The following is an 11684-nucleotide window of genomic DNA, read 5'->3' on the forward strand; positions in this document are numbered from 1 at the left end:
GGATCTCCTCAGTTGCTAATAGCAATTCCCACCTTGGAGTTTACAAAGACTTATGGGTAGAAAAGCCACAGTAAGTAATTTACTACACCGCAATAAGTAAACTGAGGCTCAGAGAATCTTAGTGATGACAGGGAAAAAAAAATATGTCAGTGTGATTCTAAAGTTCATTCTTTTAAGCACTATCTTCATTGTGCAGATAAAAATTGATCTCAAACTCCAAAGAGCAGAAGCACAAACACTCGAATGCCCATTTTGACTTGAGAGTTTATAGTTAAGCCAAAGGTTCGCAAGTGTTTTACATTCAGGACTCCGTTTACTTTCTTAAAACTTACTGAGGACCCCAAACAGCTTTTATGTTTATGTATGTGGAGTTATATCTATCAATATTTGCCATTGTGGAATTAAAACTGAGAAAAATTTAAAATTTCTTCAATGATAACAAATCTATTATATATTGTTTTAAATAAGTAAAAAAAAAAAAAAAAAAACTTTTCCAGAACAAAAATTTAATGTGGAGAATGACATTTTACATTTTCCGTTTAACATCTGGCTTAGTAGGACATAGCTGGATTCTCACATCTGCTTTGTAGTCAACCTGTTGTATCACACAGCCTCTGCCAGTCCCTACTGCACATTTGTGAGAAATAGGCAAATGTCTCAGTATTGTTTTGAAAATGCTTTTGATCTTGCAGAACCCTGAAAAGTCTTTGGGGTTCCAGAGGACATTTTGAGAATTGCTGAACTAAGGCATAGTTTTTCTCTACTAGTTCATAGCTTTTGCATCTCTGGCTAGACAATTTTCAAAATTATGGAATAGCTTTCAAATAAAGGTCCTAATTTCTGTCAGCACCAATCTATTGAAAGTAATCTCATGAATCCATTTACCAAAAGAAACATCTACAGTTATGTTGACTTTTCTGTGCATATTATAATGAGATAAAAAAGGTTATTGTACTTCATTTTTAAATTTTTTTGGTGATGATTGTTACTGCCTAGAGCTAATGACAGGCAATGCAGTGTACTTCCATCCAGTCTCCTGTATTATGTGTGTATTGGAATCATCCTTTTTTAAAAATTTTTTATGTCTCTTTGTGTGTGTGTGTGCTTTAGGTGCAAATTTACAGAGCAGTTTCTTTTACATGCAACATTTCCTCTACATTTGGTTTCACTCCCCAGTTACCATCCCCAACTCTAACCCAGTCTTCTCCCCTCCCTTCCCAATAACCACCCCCCCCGTGCCCCTCATAGTTATGCACTCGTCTGTCCTGCCATTTCCTCCATATGAATGATGCCCCTCTGGTGCCGCATGGTTGATTGCTCCAAGGGATGCATCTCCATAGAGATGGTTGGGTGCATCACCCTGGGTGGAGGAGTCTGTGTGCATGTCTTGTTTACTACTGGGCTGAGAGCCAGTTGCTGGGAGTGAGTTTTATTCCAGATCCAAAGTGTATCCCAAGGCCATAGTATTGGGGGTCCCACCAGACTCCATCCAACCAATAATTCTGATCATTATTGTGTTTTGGATTTTGTTCCACATTTTTCCTCCCACTCTATCCAGGATCTCCAGTTTTGATCCTTTACCAAGTGATTGGCATTGGTAGCCAGGAACCATTCTGGTCTTGAGGTCCATCATGTCCTGGGGCTGATTGCTTCCAAATGCCATTGGTATTCTGCATTCTTCTTCACTTCCAAAGATAGGAGACCATTAGCTGCATCTTAGATGGCTGCTTGAAAGCTTTTAAGACCCCAGTCGCTACTCAACAATGTAGGTTGTGGAGCAAGATTTTTATGTATTCTGTTGTGCCAGTTGAGTCTGGTATCACCCAATACTATGGTCCTGAGTTGGTAGATCCATTGGATCTCTCTGTGTCTGGCTGTCTGTGAGGGATTGCTCTATGTCTGTGTTCTACTGTTTCTGTAAGGATTGCAGGTATTTTGTATCACTGGTATCTGTACAAGACTACCCTCAACTGAATCTAGAGTATAATCCTGTTCACTGACCCCTATCTGATCTTCTCAGATTTTTATGTGTTTATATGTAACCTGGTGTTTGGTGTTAACGGTAAGGCACTATTGTAGATATACTGGTATTAGCCTCTGTCGTCTATATCTTACATGCACAATTGGTGTCCTCTCTTTCCCCAATGTTAACATGGTAGCCACAGACTCTTTCCACACCACCCTTCCCCTTGCTTCAGCATGTGGCCCCCACCTGCCCAAAATTATTCCCTCTTCTTCCCTCCCTACTCCAGTAACCTACAAAGTGAGTTCCCTTCCTTAAGCAAACCATTCCTTGTCTTTTTACAGTAATGGGCTCATACAATATTTGTCCTGTGACTGACTTATTTCACTCAGCATAATGTCCTCCAGGCTCATCCATGTTGTGAGATTCGTGTATCCTTCATTGTTCTTCAATGTAGCAAAGTATTCCATTGTGTGAATGTACCATAATTTGATTATCCATTCATCTGCTGATGGCCATTTAGGTTGTTTCCATCTCTTTGCTATAGTAAATTGTGCTGCGATGAACATAGGTGTGCATATGTCTGTTCGTGTCCTGCCTCTCACTTCTTTAGGATATTGTTTTGGTTACCTAGTGCCACTCTGACAGGAATATATCACAAATGGGATAGCCTTAACAAACTGGAGTTTATTCTTACAATTTGGAGGCTTTGAGTCTGAGTTCAAAGTGCCAGGCTCTAGGGGCTGGGTGAAAGGCCCTCAACCTTGGCTTCAGCTCTGCCTCCTGCTTCTAGCCCACTGAAGCCAGAGGTTTTTCTTCACTCAGACAGCTGCTGCCTGCTGAGACTGACAAGCCCAGGGTTAATAACTAAAAAAGCACAGTCCTGATTTACCAGACCTCACGGCAAGTCCACTGAAAGTCCCAAGGTTGGCAGACGATGGCAGGATGCTGAACAACGACTCAGCAACATGCAGTGTTCAAGCCTGCCATAAGCTAGAGACCGTTCCCCAAGGCTTCTCCTTATATACAGGAAGCAGACCACATCCCTAAGGCTCACATCCCTACTCAGTTGCTCACAGTAGACTCCACCATGGAGTTATTACCAGTCTCATCATGGGGAATACTACATCCAGCTGCCCAGCCACTCAACCAGGCCCAGCCACGTTGACACACAAACTTAACTACCATATATACCATGTATATTCCTAGTCATGGAATTGCTGGGTCAAATGGTATTTCTATTTTCAGGTTTTAAAGGAAATGCCATACCGTTTGCCACAATGGTTGTACCATTTTACAGTCCTACCAGCAGTATATGACAGTTTCAATCTCTCTGCAACCTTGCCAGCATTTATTTTCTGTCCTGTTGGACACTGCTATTATTGCTGGGGTGAGATGATATCTCATTGTTTTGATTTGCTTCTCTCTAATGAGTAAAGATCATGAGCAATTCCTCACGTGTTTGTTGACTGCCAGCATATCATCTTTAGTGAAGTGTCTGTTCATGTATCTTTCCCATTTTTGAATTGGATTGTTTGTCTTTTTGGTGTTGAAGTTTTCTATAAATTTTGGAGGTAAGTCCTCTGTCAGGTATGTCATATGCAAATATTTTCTCCCAATCTGTAGGTTCTCTTTTTGCTCTTTTGACAAAGTCTTTCGATGTGCATAAGAAATTAATTTTTAAAAGGTCATCCAGCTTCGGTACTACCTCCTCTGCATTCTGGATTATGTTTGATAGTCTATTTATGCCATGAATCAGGGCTCCCAGATTTGCCCTTATTTTATCTTTGATGAATTTTATAGTTTTAGGTTTTGCATTTAAGTCTTTGATCCAACTTGAGTTTGTTTTTGTGTATGGGGTGAGGTACAGGTCTTGTTTCATTTTTCTGCAAGTGGATATCCAATTTTTCCAGCACCATTTGTTAAAAAGGCTATCTCTTCCTCATTTAATGGGTTTTGGACCTTTGTCAAAGATCTGCTGTCCATAAATGGATGGGTCTATCTCTGGGTTTTTTATTCTGTTCCATTGGTCTAGCTGTCTATCATTGTACCAATACCATGCTGTTTTGACTACTGTGGCTGTATAGTGAGTTTTACGATCTGGAAGTGTGAGACCTCCCACTTTCTTCTTCAGTAGTGCTCTGCTTATCTGAGGTCTCTTTCCTGTCCATATGAAATTAGTAATTGGTTTTTCCATGTTCTTAAAAATTTTGTTGGTATCTGGATCAGGGTTGCACTGAATGTTTAGATTGCTTTAGGTAGTATTGACATTTTCACAATATTCAGTCTACCTATCCATGAACACGGCAGGTTCTTCCATTTATGTAGATCCCTTGTTGTCTCCTATAGTAGTGTTTTATAGTTTCCTTTGTACAGGGCTTTTGTGTCTCTGGTAAGATTTATTCCTAGATATTTCATCTTTTTAGTAGCTATTGTAAATAATATTGTTTCCCTTATTTCCTTTTCAGAGGTCTTTGTTGGTGTAGAGGAATCCAACTGATTTTTGTATATTGACCTTATGTCCTGCCACTTTGCTGAACCTCTCTATTAGGTCCAGTAGTTTTTTTTTTGCTGACTCTCTTGGGTTTTCTACATATAGAATCATCTGCAAATAGAGATAGCTTTATTTCCTCTTTGCCAATTTGGATGCCTTTTATTTCTCTTTCCTTCCTTATTGCCCTGGCTAGGACTTCCAATACAATGTTAAATAGGAGTGGTGATAGAAGGCATCCCTCTCTGGTTCCCGTTCATAAGGGGAATGCTTTGAGTCTTTCTCCATTAATAATACTGGCCATTGGCTTTCCATATATGCCCTTTATTATGTTGAGGAATTTCCCTTCTATCCCTTTCTGCTGAGAGTATTGACTGGAATGGGTGTTGTGTTTTATCAAATGCCTTTTCTGTGTCAACTGATATAATCATATGGTTCTTTTGTTTTGTTTATGTGGTGGATAACATTGATTGTTTTTCTGATATTGAACCATCCTTGCATACCAGGTATGAATCCCACTTGGTCAGGTTGTATTATTTTTTTGATATGTTGTTGGATTCTGTTGGCTAGGATTTTGTTGAAGATTTCTGCATCTATGTTCATGAGGGATACTGGTCTGTAGTTTTCCTGTTTAGTGGTATCTTTCCTTGGTTTTAGTATTAGTGTTATGCTTACTTCATAAAATGAGTTTGATGGTATTCTGTCTTTTTCTATGTTCTGGGATAGATTGAGTAGTATAGGTATCAACTCTTCCCTGAATATTTGGTAAAATACTCCAGTGAAGCCATCAGGGCCAGGACTTTTCTTGTGGGAAGTTTTTTTTATGACCTGTTCAATTTCTTCTTTTGTTATGGGTCTGTTCAAGTATTCTGTCTCTGAGTGGGATAGTTTAGGTAGGTCTTGTGATTCCAGAAATTTGTCCATTTCTTCTAGGTTCTTGAATCTTTTGGATTACAGTTGTTCATAATATTGTTAATATCTTTTTTATTTCAGTTGTTTCTCTTGTGATGATATCCTTTTCATTTACTATTCTAGTAATGTGCATCTTCTCTTTCTTTTCTGTTAGATTTGCCAATGGTTTGTCAATTTTGTTAATCTATTCAAAAAACCAGCTTATTTTGTTGACTTTCTTTTTTTCTGATTTATTTCTGCTCTGCTCTGCATTTAATTTCCTTACTTCTAGATACTGTAGGATTCTTTTGTTGTTCTTTTTCTAATAATGGAGTTATTGAGTTAAGAGTATTGATTTTGTTTCTTTCCTCTTTAGATGTATGCATTTCTTGCTATAAACTGACCTCTGAGCACTACTTTCACAAAACCTACCATAGGTTTTGGTAAGACGTATCTTCATTCTTGTTTGTTTCTAGGAAATTTTTTATTTCACTTTTTATTTCTTCTATTTTCTAGTAGTTTTTGAGCAATGTATTGTTTAACTTCCATGTTTTATGTTTTTTCCTTGATCTTCCCATTGTTGTTGTTGTTGTTATGTGCTGTCGAGTCAGCCCTGACTCATAGCGATCTTCCCATTAGTAATTTCTAATTTTATAGCATTTAAGTCCAAGACAATGCTGTGCAGTATTTCAATGTTTTTGAATTTATTGAGACTTGTTTTATGTTCTAACATATGATCTATTCTGGAGAATGATACATGTGCACTGGAGAAGAATGTGAATTGTGCTTTTGTTGGATGAAGTGCTCTGTATGTCTATAAGGTTGAGTTGGTTGATTGTGTTATTGAGTTCTTCTGTATCTTTATTTATTTTTTTTTCTAGTTGATCTGTCACTCCTTCAAAGTGGTGTGTTAAAGTCTCCTACTACTATTGTAGAGTTGTCTGTTTTCCTTTTCAATTCAACTAATATTTCCTTCATGTATTTTAGTGCACTTTCTTTGGGTGCATAGATATTATCATAGAGTCTTCTTGTCAATTGACCCTTTTAGCATCACATAGTGACCTTCTTTGTCTCTTATGTTGTTTTTCATCTTAAAGTTTATTTTATCAGAAATTAATATTGCCACTCCTGCTCTTTTTCAGTTAACATTGGCTTGGTATATTTTTTTTTCCATTCCTTAATTCTTAACTTATTTTTATCTTTGTATCTAAGGTGGGTCTCTTGTAGGCAGCATATCAATGAGTCTTCTTTTCTTATCCAGTCTGCCACTCTTTCTCTTGACTGGTGCATTTACTCCATTCACACTGAGTGTAATTAGTGATAGGTATGCATTGATTGCTGTCATTCTATTCTGTTTTATTGATAAGTTTGTTGTTGGAGTTTCCTTGGTCCACATACTTTTCTATGCTGAGTTCATTTTGTTGTCAAGGGTTTCCTCTCTTTTCTTCATTGTTGGTTTTGTGCTTACTAAACCCATTTTTCTTCCTTCTGTATATTCTTAGAGGGATTATTAATTTTCTCTGTGGTCACCCTGGAGTGAATTCTTGTCTCTATATTGTTTGGACAGTCTATTCTATGAGAACATTGTCCTCTTTTCCTCTCCATTTGGGAATTTTGTACCTAGAACTTTCATTCCCTCTATTTGGTTAGTTGCTATTGTCATGTACAGATTGACTTCCTTGTTTTTTAGTGTAGTGTTTTATGGTCTTATTTTGAGCATCTGTTTCTGATTTGGTTTTAGTGTTGATGTCATGTGTCTTGATTTTGTTGTTCTCTGTTGTGGGTTCTCTATTGGAAGGACTTCCTTAAGCATTTCTTGTAGGGTTGGTCTGGTTTTCCCAAAATCCCTTAATTTCTGTTTGTCCAAGAATGTGTTGATTTTGCCCTAATATTTTATGGACAGTTTGGCTGGATATAGGATTCTTGGTTGGAAGTTCTTTCCCTTCAGTTTTATATATGCCGTCGCATTGCCATCTTGCCTATATGGCTTCTGCTGAGTAATCAGAACTCAGCCTGTTTGTTATTTCTTTTGTCCCAGGCAGCTTGCAAGATTCTTTGTCTTTGGTTTTTGGAGGGTTTGATTATGATATGCCTTGGTGTTTTTCTCTTGGGATCTATCCTGTCTGGGGTTCTTTGTGCTTTTTGGACAAATCTCTCTTCTTCCTTCATGATACAGGGGCAATTTTCTGTTAGTAAGTCTTCCACAATTTTGTTAATTTTTGTTGTTGTTGTTGTTTCCTAGACATTTTGAAGTTGTCTTTAACTGTGAGTTATGTATTGTTTTGTCTTTATCTTATGATTTAATATTTTTGCAAAGTTGGAGCTTTTTTGTTGTTGTTGTTATTAATTCAGGTATGCTGGGTTACTCTGCAGTTTTCTTTGTGATGATGGACTCTGTGTGGAATGTGGATGCAGGTCTCTGTTCATCGTGAAGGGGGTTTAGGATTCAAGCTGGCAGGTGTTGTGGTACAGCTCCAAGGCGTCAGTGTCCCTTTCTAGGGCTTTGAGTAGGCTGCTAATGATTGACACTATACTGTTACAGGCCCACAGCTCAAGTTCGGCAAAGACCCCACTAGTTAAGGGGCCACCACTTTCTGCCAGATTCAGACAGCCACAAAAACCCTGTACTCCAGGCCCTTCCATGCCAAAAAGGTGTCCTGGGATAGCTGCCCTTACCCGTGCCATGAAATTGACCCAGGGTCCACCCATTTGTGGCAAGTTTCCCTCTCTGCTCTCAATGCAGCAGCACCTGGAGCCAGAGGGGTCTCTGCTCCCCCCGTTGTCCCGAGTTTACCAATAAAAGCAACTGCGTAAGGTAGATCTGTGGAATGGCTGCAGGTCCTCTGGTGCGTTCTCTGCATTGCTCTAGGGCGCCCTCCGATGCCCCGTCTCGCTGGCTGGTCAGTACTCCTCAGGGCAGACTCCCCTTATTTTATTCTTTCTGGGTGGTTACACTGCCTCTCCCTCTTTTCTACTCCTACTCCCGAGTTTGGTGTTCTCTGACTTAATGAGCTGCTAAGAGCTCCAAAATCCCAGCTTCAAACTCCTGCACCTAGTTTTTCAGGCACTAAGATGCTAGCGGAAACTAACATGTGGACTACAGGTGAGACACCATCTTCCCATCCCTCCTTCATAGTAATAATAGTAATGTATTTAATCTTCACATTTAGCTAGAAGTTAAGCACTTCATAGTAACTTTATAAGGGTAGCTTTATTATACCCATTTTATAGATGAGGAAACAAATAACCAGGTTAGGTAAATTGCTATCAGCAGTACTGGATATTTGTTGGTATGTAACAAATTACCCCAAAACTTGGTGGCTAAAAGCAACAATTATGATTTTACTTTCTGTGGTCAAGAATCCAGGCACAGCTCAGCTGGGTCTTCTGGATCAACTGGGGGTAGATCTGCTTCCAAACTCACTCAAGTTATTTAGCAGGATTCAGTTTCCTGGAGGCTGTTAGACTGAGGTCTTCAGTGCCTTGCTGGCCGTGGATCAGAGGCTACTCTAAGTTTCTCATCATGTGGACCCCAGAGAATCTCACAACAGGGCAGCTTGCTTCATCAAAGCAAAAACAGACAAGGCCAGAATGTAGACAAGGTAGAGGTCTCAGTCTTTTGTAACTAAATCCTGGAAGTGACATCCCATCATTTTTGCCATACACAGATAGTCCCCGATTTAGTGTATTTAAGTTATGACAAATTGTACTTGCAATCATTTTTTTTAACATCATTAGTAATATGTATTACATACAATGTTAGTTTATGTGTAATGTTTCCAACTCCCAAAGGCAAATAATGATCAGATTAGGTAACAAAACGCAATGATAATGAATTTTTTTTTTAAAAAAAATATAGATATTTGACTTATGTTAGAACCAATGTAGGGCAGTCATTGGAATGGAACCACATTGTAAGTCAGGGACTACTTGTATTCTATTCATTAGAAGCCAGTTACCAGGTCCAGCCCATGCTCAAGGTAAATAGATTATAAAGGGCAACTAGCACTAAAGACATGCTATCAGGCTTAAAAGATCTCAGAAAAAAATGTGAAAGGACTTGGAATATTAAAGTGGTATTGATCTCAAGAACCTGAAGCATTCAAAATTCAAGGACTTAAATTATGAGGAAAAAGAGTGGCTTATGAGTGTCTATATAGCACAAGTTTCTTCTTCCTAAGGCCCTGTGCATGCCCTCCCTCCCTTCCCAGGTGAGGTCTGGCCTGGAATGGTTGTGTTGGGCAGGCTTACCAATTACAACTGACAGGTGAGTGTAGGCCTAGATACTGTCGTGGGCCCAGGACTGAGACCACTGCTTTCTTAGGCTTTGTCCTTATTCTACTAGAGATTGGCTAGATTTCTTATGGGATGATACAACACATCACTGAAATGCCACTGAATACCAAATATGCAAGCACCTAACTTCCAGCTAGGGAATCCCAAAATTATTAGGTGTACCTTCTTTAAATGTATATTTATTTATTAATAACATTAATTGCAATACTCCTTGTTGCTGTCGAGTCAGAACCAACCCAGAGCGACCCCTCCTTAGGTTTCCGAGACAGTATCACTATGGGAAGTAGATTGCCCAACCTTCCTTCAGAGGAATGGCTGGTGGGTTTGAACTGCTAGTCTTCTGGTTAGCAGTCAAGTGCCTTAGGCATACGCTACCAGAGCTCCCATAATACTCCTAATAACCTATTAATGAGGCTTTTCTTTGTTGCCATTACAAGCTTCTAGAGGTAACTTACAACAACATTCAAAGAGTATTAGTAACTTGTTGCTTTTACTGAGTGGTTTCTATACTCTGGATTGTACATAGCCAATGACTAGCTAAGCCAATAGATGTTGACTTAAACGAATGAGAGCCTTCTTGCTTTAAAATGCATTTTTTGGCTTACCAGTTAACCTCAAACCTTTAGGAGTAAACAGCCTCATGGATCTTGACCAAAAGATGTAGCTCGGTTACTAACTATATACATCACTTCATGTGTCACAGGTTCCCATTCTCTTCGAATATTGTAATATTTTCAGGAAGCACCTTTAAACCTCCTAGTCTTGTCACTCTTGTTGTTGTTGTTATTTGCCATCGAGTCAGACCCAACTCATAGCGACCCCTCCTTGGGTTTCCGAGGCAGTATCACTACAGAAGTAGATTGCCCCATCTTCCTTCCAAGGAGTGGCTGGTGGGTTTGAACCGCTAACCTTCTGGTTAGCAGTCAAGTGCCTTAGGCACTACGCTACCAGAGCTTGTCAGTCTAATGAGTCTTAAATGGTGGTAAAGGTGAATGGTAAAATTACTGGAAAGCAGCAGTCTTGAAACGTAAGAGCATTTATTGATGCATTTATATTTAGAGTTGCATCCTGGCACATGTTTTCTTCTGGAAACCAGTACAAATGCTTAGGGAAATCACTTCAATTCATTTAGGTTCTGATGAATAGCTCCAAGAAGCACCAATAGGATATGGATTCTCTTTTTTCATCAATAATTGAGACATATTTTAAGTAACTCCTTTCCATCATGGAAGGAACAACTACCTAAAGGAAAGGTTGATTTCTCAGACTGGAAAGATCTATAATGTATTTTAGTATCTGTTATCTTTTCATAGGGAAGCCTTCAGGAAATCTAGACCAAAATTCTCTTTACTCTTATTTTACCTGACAACAATAATATATTCCTTATCTCACTTCAGTGACTATGTTATCCTTAGGAACATTACCAGATAGAGAGTCTGCGACACAGACAGCCAAGCCACTAAAACTGCCACTCAGAGCCTGAGAAAAAAATGGTAGCACCTACATACAACACATTTACTTAGGAAATGGTAAATTCACAGAAAGAAACCAACCACCAAAACTGACTCAAGAAGACAGAGAAAACCTGAATAGACCTGTAACAAATAGAAGAATTAATTAGTAATTTTAAAACTTCCCACAAAGAAATGCCCAGGACGAAAGCATGAGTATCAATCTCTTTTCCCATACTGCAAACCTTCCGAAATCCCTATCAAATATATAAAAAAAAAAAACCATATATATTTATATAGTATATTAATTACCCAGAAGTCCAGAAAGACATCTCAGAGATAAAAGCTAATACAAAGTAACAAGTCATCCAACAAATCATCTGCTATAAAAGAAATATGAAAGTTTTGAAATGTTAATTTCAATTCTAGTGAAATAAATACCATATTTAAAAATTATTTGCCTCCTGCTAGAAATATAAAGGGGAATATATTTCTCTGTTCTCAGGGATCTGAGAGCACACAAAGGGGATTGAAATACATTTAAATTAATCTTGCCACCGAGTCCAAAAAATGGAGCCCATAGTCCCAAGCT

The sequence above is a fragment of the Orycteropus afer genome, unplaced genomic scaffold, assembly GCF_000298275.1.
Source record: "Orycteropus afer afer isolate SDZICR_OR568_19922 unplaced genomic scaffold, OryAfe1.0 scaffold00010, whole genome shotgun sequence".
Classification (NCBI taxonomy): Eukaryota; Metazoa; Chordata; class Mammalia; order Tubulidentata; family Orycteropodidae; genus Orycteropus; species Orycteropus afer.